Raw genomic sequence first — 9812 nt, forward strand, 5'->3', positions numbered from 1 at the left:
GTCGAGTTCCTCCGTGAGAACTGGAAAATCTTCGCATGGTGTCCAGCTGACATGCCAGGAGTACCCAGGGAACTTGCCGAGCACCATCTAAACTTGGATCCACTAGCGAGACCAATCAAACAACCTTTGCGGCGTTTTTCGGAACCAAACCGCAAAGCCATGCTGTCAGAAATTAATCGACTACGAGAAGCTGGTTTTATCAAAGAGATATTTACAGAAGCCACATGGGTAGCAAATCCTGTGCTGGTGCCGAAGAAAAACACTAAGGTCCTTCGCATGTGCGTCGACTTTACGTGTCTCAATAAACATTGTCCAAAGGATCACTTTCCCCTCCCGAGGATCGATCAAATTATCGACTCCACGGCTGGATGTGAACATCTTTCCTTCCTGGACGCATATTCTGGTTATAACCAGATTAGATTGAAAGAAGAAGATGAAGTAAAGACCGTGTTTATTACACCTTACGGCGTGTTTTGCTACAGAACAATGCCCTTCGGTCTAAAAAATGCGGGAGCAACATATCAGAGAATGATGCAGAAGTGTTGGCGACACAGATCGGGAAAAACGTGCAAGTATACATCGACGATGTCGTCATAACGTCAAAAAAGGGGACAACATTGATCGAGGATCTCAAAGAAACTTTTGACAACCTCGACAAATTCTGCCTGAAGCTGAACCCGACGAAGTGTTCTTTTGGCGTCCCAGCAGGAGAACTTCTGGGGTTTCTAGTCTCAGCAAGAGGGATTGAAGCAAATCCCGATAAAATACAAGCTATCGTAACAATGAGGAAGCCAACAAAGTTGAAAGAAATACAACAGCTAACGGGGCGAGTCGCAGCTTTGAGCAGATTCGTCGCTAGGCTGGGAGAAAAAGCGTTACCATTTTACGCTTTGATAAAGCAAGGAGATAAATTCCAATGGAACGAAGAGGCCGACAGAGCTTTCGAGGATTTGAAGCGCACAATTTCGACACCACCAATTTTGGTGGCGCCAAAGGAAAAGGAACCTCTCCTGCTGTATATTGCAGCCACACCCCAAGTGGTTAGCACGGTGTTAGTTGTCGAAAGAGAAGAAGAAGGGAAAATCCATGGAGTGCAGAGGCCAGTATACTTCGTGAGCGAAGTTTTATCGCCCTCAAAACAAAGGTACCCTCAGTACCAAAAGCTAGCATATGGAGTGTTCACAACAGCACGAAAATTACGCCACTATTTTTCGGCACACCCGATCATAGTGGTCAATGAAGCTCCCTTGTCAAATATATTGAACAATCCAGAAGCTACGGGTCGTGTCTCCCTTTGGGGAATAGAACTTTCCCCTCGGGACATCACGTATGAAAAAAGAAAAGCAATCAAGTCGCAAGTACTGTCGGATTTCATCGCAGAATGGATGGAGTTGCAAAACACAGGACCTCCAGACTTGTCGAGAACCTGGACCATGAACTTTGACGGGTCCAAAAGACTAGAAGGAGCTGGCGCAGGAGTAGTACTCATATCACCTGAAGGCGACAAGTTGAAGTACATCCTTCGGATGACGTTCCCTAACGCATCTAACAATGAAGCAGAATATGAGGCTCTCATACACGGGATGAAGATGGCAAAAGCCTGCGGTGCAACTCGACTAAAAATCTTTGGCGACTCACAGTTGGTGGCTCAGCAAGTTATGAACCAATGTGACGCAGTCAATGATAGCATGATGGCATACAAGGAGGTGTACAACGAGCTCGAGAAGTTGTTCGATGGATGCGAAGTAAATCATATTAGTAGATTGAGCAACGACGAAGCCGACGTTCTTGCAAACATCGGGTCGCAATGCCTTGCAGTCCCGCCAGGTGTATTCTGGGAAGAGATAACAGAGAGATCCACCAAATCGACAAAATCAAAAAAGAAGGAGAAGAAACCCTCGGGGGCTACCAAGGAAAAGCAAGAGGAAGAAGAAGAAGAGCAGGACCTGGTCATGGTGATACAGATACCATGGATGCAGACGTACATATCGTACATCCTCAGGAAAGAAATACCCGATGATCCAGTTGAGGCAAGGCGAGTAATTCGACGCTCCAAAGCTTTCACGGTAGTCAAAGGGGAATTGTACAAACGGAGTATTTCAGGCGTCCTGCAAAGATGTGTCACACCCGAAGAAGGAAGAATAATTCTGAAGGATGTACACGAAGGAATATGTGGCCACAACGCAAGCAGTCGAGCTATTGCAGCCAAGGTTTTTCGGGCAGGATTCTACTGGTTGACAGCAATCGAGGACGCCAAGGACATAGTAAGAACTTGCGACGCGTGTCAAAGGTTTGCCGCAAAACCTCACTCCCCAGCAGCAGAGCTAGCACCAATACCATTGTCATGGCCCTTTGCCCAATGGGGACTTGATATGGTGGGCAAGTTACACAAATCCTGGCCAGGAGGAAAGGAGTACATGCTAGTAGCTGTCGACAAATTTACAAAGTGGATAGAAGCGAAGCCGATAAATTCACCAGACGGAGCATCCGCAGTAAAATTCATAAAAGGCCTCGTCTTCAGATTTGGAGTGCCCCACAGCATCGTCACAGACAACGGCAGTAACTTCACATCCCGCGAATTCAAAGATTATTGCGAAGAGGTGGGTATCAAGTTGCACTTTGCGTCAGTTGCACATCCTCAAACCAATGGGCAAGTCGAGAAAGCCAATGGCATCATCTGCAATGGCATCAAGAAACGCTTGTTAGGACCACTGGAAAAAGCTCGACATACCTGGCCAGAAGAACTAGCAAGTGTGTTGTGGAGCATCCGAACAACACCAAACACAGCAACACAGGAAACTCCGTTTTTCTTGGTTCATGGAGCAGAAGCAGTATTACCAATCGAGATAGAGCACAACTCTCCACGTGTCGTCGAATATGACGAAGAAGCATCGAGAAAAGCGCTAGAAGATGACGTCGACGCACTTGATGAAGCTCGAGACGAAGTACTGTCTCGGGTAACCAAATACCAACAGGACTTGAAGAATTACCACAGCCGACGTTTGCGGCCAAGATCTTTTCAGGTGGGAGACCTAGTTCTTCGGCTCACGCAAAAAAGTCATGAAAAACTCGAGTCACCATGGCTTGGCCCTTACATTGTCACGGAAGTAATCGGAGGAGGAGCATACAGGATAAAGGACAAGAAGACAGGGGTGGAGGAGCCAAACCCCTGGAACGTGGCGCAACTCAGGCGGTTCTACGCCTAGAGTTGAAATATAGTCCTTGTAAAACTTCAATGTACTGAAACGCCCACGAGTTTTCAGACGCACTCTTTTCCTTTTTCGGGGCACCGAGTGGGGCCGGGAAAGGTTTTTAATGAGGCGGGCTCGCGGTGCTGCAATATAATAAAGATAGTGTCAATATAACCTTTTCTTTATCGACATGCTCAAAGTTTCTGCTCCGACGAATTTCAATATAGTTCATCGAAAAAGAAAATCCTTGCCTTGGTATTAAAATACCTCGTGAGTCAATAAAAATACAAACTAGTACTCAATAAAGAAGCTCGGGGGCTTATATTCGCCATACATACATAAATGCCTTGGTTCAAAACCTCGCAATATACAAATACAGTAAAGAGTCACCGAAACACTCGGGGGCTAGACAAACATAGAAATATAAGGATTGCTTCACAATATAATCACAGTCATGGGTTACAAAGAAGAATTATCTACAGGAGGAAAATAACTAGTCTTGATTCAATATGTCATCAAGGGTAACTCTGTTTTCTTCAGGAGCAGCGCCAAGAAAATCAGCATAGTGACCATCGGCAAAAAAGTCGGCGTCCATCCGAAGAAGGTCTTCAATCATTTCTTCGGCTATAGGCGAAACCTTCGTGTTAATTCGGTCAACACCAACTCTTCGACGTTTTACCTTCTGATGAACTTTCGCGACAACCTGGGTAAGGTCAAGATTTGAGTGGCAGATCTGAAGCATGATAAGAGCAAATCTGGCGCCAGCCACCAATTGAGCTCTGATGAAGTCATGGATCCTGTGAGCATCTTTGAATTTCTCCATTAACTCAGGAAGAGTTTTTGGTTGAATGTTCCGAGGAAACATGGAGTTATAAACCATAGACAAGGTCTTGGTACAGAAGTCAAGGAAGTCGCGAGTTTGAGAGGCGCGATCCTGAAACCTGACAATTTGGCGGGTCCTCTCCGGAGTAGCCCAAAACAGAGAACCATGGTCAAGGGAAAGGTTAACAAGGAGGTTCGTCCTAGTATTTACCCTCTCTTCCTCGGCAGCAGCATCAGTAAAGGAACCTATCAAAACAACGAAGTAGAAACCTTTAAGAGACATAGCATGAAGATGAAAGATATCGGAGGATGAAACAAGCATACCCGACATATCTGCACTGGCTTCATTCATTAACTCGAGCATGAAATTTTCTCGAGCAGTCGCCTTTTCAGCCTCGGAAGCAGCAATTTCCTTAGCAGCCACGGCCTCGCGAGCTTGCTGAAGTGCAATTTTTTCGGCTTCAGATGACTTATGAGACTTTTCCATCATCACAAGTGTTTGCTTCTTCGCATACTGAAGTTGCTGTCAAAGTTCATCCAGTTCTTGCAACAAGGTATCTTCGACAGGTGCAGTATCAGCAAAAGCTCTCCTCGAACGAGAAGAAGAAGGCGAAATATTGGAAGGAGCGGAAGATGGAGTATAGTTATCAAATATCAACTGAAATTTAAACAAGACAACATCAAACAACAAGCAAAGATAGAGTTTTCATTAATTTCTCGGAATAATTACAAAGGCATTACAGTGGAGCTAAGGAAGTACGTGTCGCCAAATGACTACTTTGGCGACAAGAGCAAAAGAAACAGAAGGAAAAAGAAAAAGGCATGCAACTAGACCTCCGGCCTTGATGAGCTAGGAGTCGACGCTGGTTTGATCCCGAGATAAGCCAAGATCTTCTTCGTGTTGGGCTTGGCTGCCTTAATCAGCGACCTCCATCTTGATTGCTCTATCTGCTCGGTGTCGCCAACTTTCGTCCAATCAACAGCCTGTTGACTGTCAGCAACCAAAGCGACAGTGTTTTCGACGGCAATCTTCATATTTTCTTGGCGCATCTTCAGTCCAAGGTCTTCTGGTGAATTGAACATCTTGGCAAGGTTAAGGAAAGTCGAGGGCTCCTCTTTCTTCGGGAAGAAGTAGGGGAACAACGCCGACAATCCTGCATTAGCGTTTGCTACGCCTTCACGAATTTCGGACCCATGCAGCTCCAGATAGGAAAGTGCGTCAAGGAGAGGGTCATCGACAGGATTCGCCAGATCAAAATCTTGGTTTGTTTGGTCTGTCAAGGAAACAAAGCGTTGGTCAAACAACAAGAAACAATGACTCTCATAAAAATAGAAGGGATTAATAATATTACTGAAAGTGCGGCGACTTTGGGTTTTCAGGCGCTTGAGGATCCCCTGTTCACGAGAAGCTTGTGCAGCTTTATGCTCGTTTAAGGCAGATGCAGTATCCTCAAGTTTTTTCTGCAGTTCCTCGACACTAGCAGCTTTTGCCCTGGCTTCATCAGCCTCGGCCTTGGCTTCGCTAGCAACAAGTTCGGCTTTCTTACGAGCCGCCTCACTTTGCTCAAGTTTTTGAGCAAGTACGTCGGCACGTTTGTTGGCCTCTGCAAATTTCTCTGTCGAGATATAAAAAGAGAGAGAAGAAAGATCAAAAATCGCGACAAACAACAGGAGCAAAAAGTCAAGGAAAAACGGCAAGTATAAAAGTTGTTACCTTCGGCTCTGCTAGCATACTCACGGTACCCAATAAATTGGGATCCGATGCGAAGAAGCTCTTTGATCATGGGCTGTTAAAGAACACAGCAAGAGAAACATCGGCATGAAAAAGAGAGTGAAGGCGTGAAGAAGCAAAATAGCGAAAATATAGATATCGACAAACTTACATCATCTAAAAGCAGAGTCGACGAGCTGCCCAATTGAGGGGAAGGTTCAAGACTTGTTTCAATCCTTGTCCTTTTTGGTGAAGGAGCAAGGGGGCTTGCTGGCGGAGTTGTGGTGACGACGTTTTGTTGAGGAGGCGAGGATTCTTCTCCTTCAACTAGCGTGTCTGAGGCAAGTACAGTGTGTGACGTGCTTGTCCGAGGAGCCACGTCAATAGTTGGTACTTCTTCCTCGTCATCACTGTTGATCAAAAATCGGCAGCATAAAAAGCAAGACAAGACAAACATTTCGAGTACAAGAATAGGGAGAAATAAAGATAACTTACGAGCTGACGAGGGATTCAATATAAGGATCATAAGCTGCCTTCGGATGAGAAGGAACAACTTTTTCAGCCTTAGAAGTGCCAGAATCCTCGGCATCATTCCTTTTCCTTTTGTTTCTTGGGGAAACAGCAGGAGGAAGGGATTGCGTCGACTCGCTGGCTGAAGAATCAACTTCTTTTTCATGGGAAGCCGCAGATTTGTGAGAACCTGCGACTTCACTTTCAGGAATAGAAGAACCTTGAGTGTCTTCGGCAACGATAGCCTGTTCTTCGACTTCTCCATCCTCAGGAAGAGGAGGAAGGGAAGTCATAGTAGGATGGTTCTGCAAGAAAATATCGATAAAAGAAAAATTAGAGAGATATCAATACAATGAGATGCAGGGAAAGTTCGGGACAAGACAGAAACTCGAGAAGACAAAAGTACCTCGGGGAGAGGATTGGCGGAGCTGTACGGCTCCACGCGACAAGAGGAGGGAATAGGATCCTTCTTACCCAGGCGAGAAACTCTTCGAATCAACTTCTCCAAGTCCTTTGCAGAAAGGTCACTGGAGATTCTGTTGGCGTCGTTTTCACCAGAATACGTCCAAAGGGGATTTTTGCGAGCCTGAAGAGGCTGCACTCTAATCCTAAGAAAGTAGGCAGTAATTTGAACACCAGACAGCTCTTTGCCTCGAGTGTTTTGAAGCTCATGAATACGAGACATGAGTGCCTCTGTCGCCTTTTTCTCTTCTTCGGAAGCTTCGGCATCCCAGGAGCGGCGGCGCTGAATTTTGGCACTTCCGTCGAAAGGAATTATGTTGTGTTCAACAGAGTTGGCGCTTTCTTCGTGAATGTAGAGCCACCTTTTGCGCCATCCTTGGACAGAATCAGGAAGTTTGACGTCGAAATAATCGACATCAGTTCGGACACAGATAACAACGCCGCCAATGTTATAGGTGGCGTTGTGGGAGCCATTGCGGCGGAGGCAGAAAATGCGTTTCCACAGAGCCCAATTAGGAGGGATTCCGAGGAAGCATTCGCAAAGTGTGATAAAAATGGAAATGTGAAGGATGGAATTGGGGGTCAACTGGTGCAGTTGAATCCCATAAACAAAAAGAAGGCCGCGGAGGAAATCGTGAATTGGGGCCGAAAGGCCGCGGATGAGGTGATCAACGAAACTAACCCGGTACTCCATTGGAGGGTTGGGATAGCTTTCTTCACTGGGAAAGCGGATGGCGTCTTCCTTCTTCATGAGGCTAAGCTTCTTCAGTATGTTGACGTCCTGGTTGGAGATTTTAGATCTCTCCCACTCAAGATCTTCGGCGGCCATCTTGGATTCTGGAGTGCTGTGGCGAGTGAGTCGCGTGCGCGGTGGCATCAACGGCAATGGGCAAAGCAATGTTCGTGAGTACGGAAGATCAGAGAGAGTTGGGCGCAGGGGAAGCTTTTGCGAAGAGGAACAGATGTGCGGCGCAAGCGAGGGAGTGAACGGAGGTTGAAGAAAGGTTTATATAAGAATCGGGTGAAGCAATGCACCGTTGGATGAAGAAATCGTGTGGCGACAGCAAATCTTCTAGATAAAAGGGTAAAAAGGTATTTTTACTGAGATAAGCGTTACCGTACGTGCGCCAGGAAAAGCGGAGGACGTGTGTCCCCCACTTGCACGACGTGTCAACGTGGTGGAAGCAATGGACCCACAGGGCAGAAAAATCACGACTATTAAACAGGGATGAAGTAAATTTGATTAAAGGAAGCATGTCGACAAGAAAAATAAAAGAAGATTGGCGACAGGAGGAATTATTAAATACTTCGGGAGCCTTTGATCAAATACAAGTTTTTGCCCAAACGCTCGGGGGCTATTTTGATAAAAAGTAAAATTTCGAGTATGGCAATATAGAAATTGCGAGAGCCTACAACCAAGCACAAGTCCTAGGCTGTAGCCTCGGGGGCTACTCCCATCGGGAGCGCTGTTCGCGCACCCGAGAGATAAAAAAAGAAGAGAGAGATCATATTGGGAAATAATGACAATATAGCGACAAGGTGGACTAAAATGTCGAGCCTACAACCAAGCACAAGTTCTTGGTTGTAGCCTCGGGGGCTACTCCCATCGGGAACGCTGTTCGCGTGCCCGATGAAATTAATAAAGGAAAGATCGAAAAACAAGAGAGTATATTCCGAGTTATAATTAACTCTACATATACTCCCATCGGGAGAGCAATATAAGTCATATTTGACTCGATAAAATGTGCCATTCCAACAGCCGGAAAAGCACTCGACAATATATTCTCAGAACGCCAAAGTTGCGATCAATTTCTGAATGCCGCAAATTTGCGAAGGTAAGACCCCAGATCCGTTCTGCTGGGCGTGGCATCGCCAAAGACTGCGCTCTGCTACTTTTATCCGTATCAACAGATACGAAGAAAAATCCTAACGGACGCGTTAGGTACCCGATAAATTTGACTGGGACTCGACAGAATGGTAAGACCTTAAGCGGCACCTGTCGAAGTTTACACCAGTATCCCGAGATCATGTCCAGGGACGTGATTTTGAAGTAGGTTTTTGCGGATTGCCACTAGAGCAGTTAACTAGTACCTGATCCGTCAGATGAACTAGCCCCAACTACCATTATCCCTGTACAATATAGAATTTTATGTGAAGAAGTATTAAAAGGTTAAAGCTTTCGAATAAAAATAAACAGTGGAGATTTTCCCTGACTCTACGATTCAAGCAAAATCTCGGGGGCTACTGACATAGGCATCCCAAATGGGCCTGCCGAAGATAGTACCCGGGGTTTACTGAAGGCCCACTACCCGAAGAATAAGAAGATTCGGGAGCCCAAGATATATTAAGGAAAGTTAAGAGTTGTAATAGGAAGTGTTATTTGTAATCTGGCGGGATGAGTTAGAAACCGTCCCGGACTCTGTAACTTGTATAGCACGAATCCCTCGGCTCCACCTCCTATATAAAGGGGGAGTCGAGGGACGAAGAGATAATCGAATCATTGTCTACAAACCCTAGTTTTCACAATCGCCGAGTACTTTTCGGCTGAAACCTTCGAGATCTACTTGCCCTCTACTTCTAACTAAACCCTAGCCTATAATCCATAGGCATTGACAAGTCGATACCTTGTCATCGACGCACATGCGAAGGACCTCTGTGTTTTTCTTCGGGACCAGCACTGGGTAAGCTACCCACGTGGCCTCTGTATGTAACTCTTTGATAAAGCCAGCTTCTCTGAGTCGATTGATTTCTGACAGCATAGCTTTGCGATTTGGTTCTGAAAAACGCCGCAAAGGTTGTTTGATTGGCCTCGCCATTGGATCCAAGTTGAGGTGGTGCTCGGCAAGTTCCCTGGGTACTCCTGGCATGTCAGCTGGACACCATGCGAAGATTTCCCAGCGCTCACGGAGGAACTCAACGAGCGCGCTTTCCTATGAGAGGTCCATGTTTGTTGCAATAGATGTCGTTTTCTTGGGATCTGTCGGGTGGATCTGCACTTACTTGAAATCTTTAGTAGTGTCGAAGGTGGGCTCCTTGAGCGGCCTCCCTACGTCTGGCAACACATCATAATCAGTTGTTAGCCTTGACGCCATATACTCTGCTTGCATCCCGAAAGT

The sequence above is a fragment of the Lolium perenne genome, chromosome 1 (assembly GCF_019359855.2).
Source record: "Lolium perenne isolate Kyuss_39 chromosome 1, Kyuss_2.0, whole genome shotgun sequence".
NCBI classification, from domain to species: domain Eukaryota; kingdom Viridiplantae; phylum Streptophyta; class Magnoliopsida; order Poales; family Poaceae; genus Lolium; species Lolium perenne.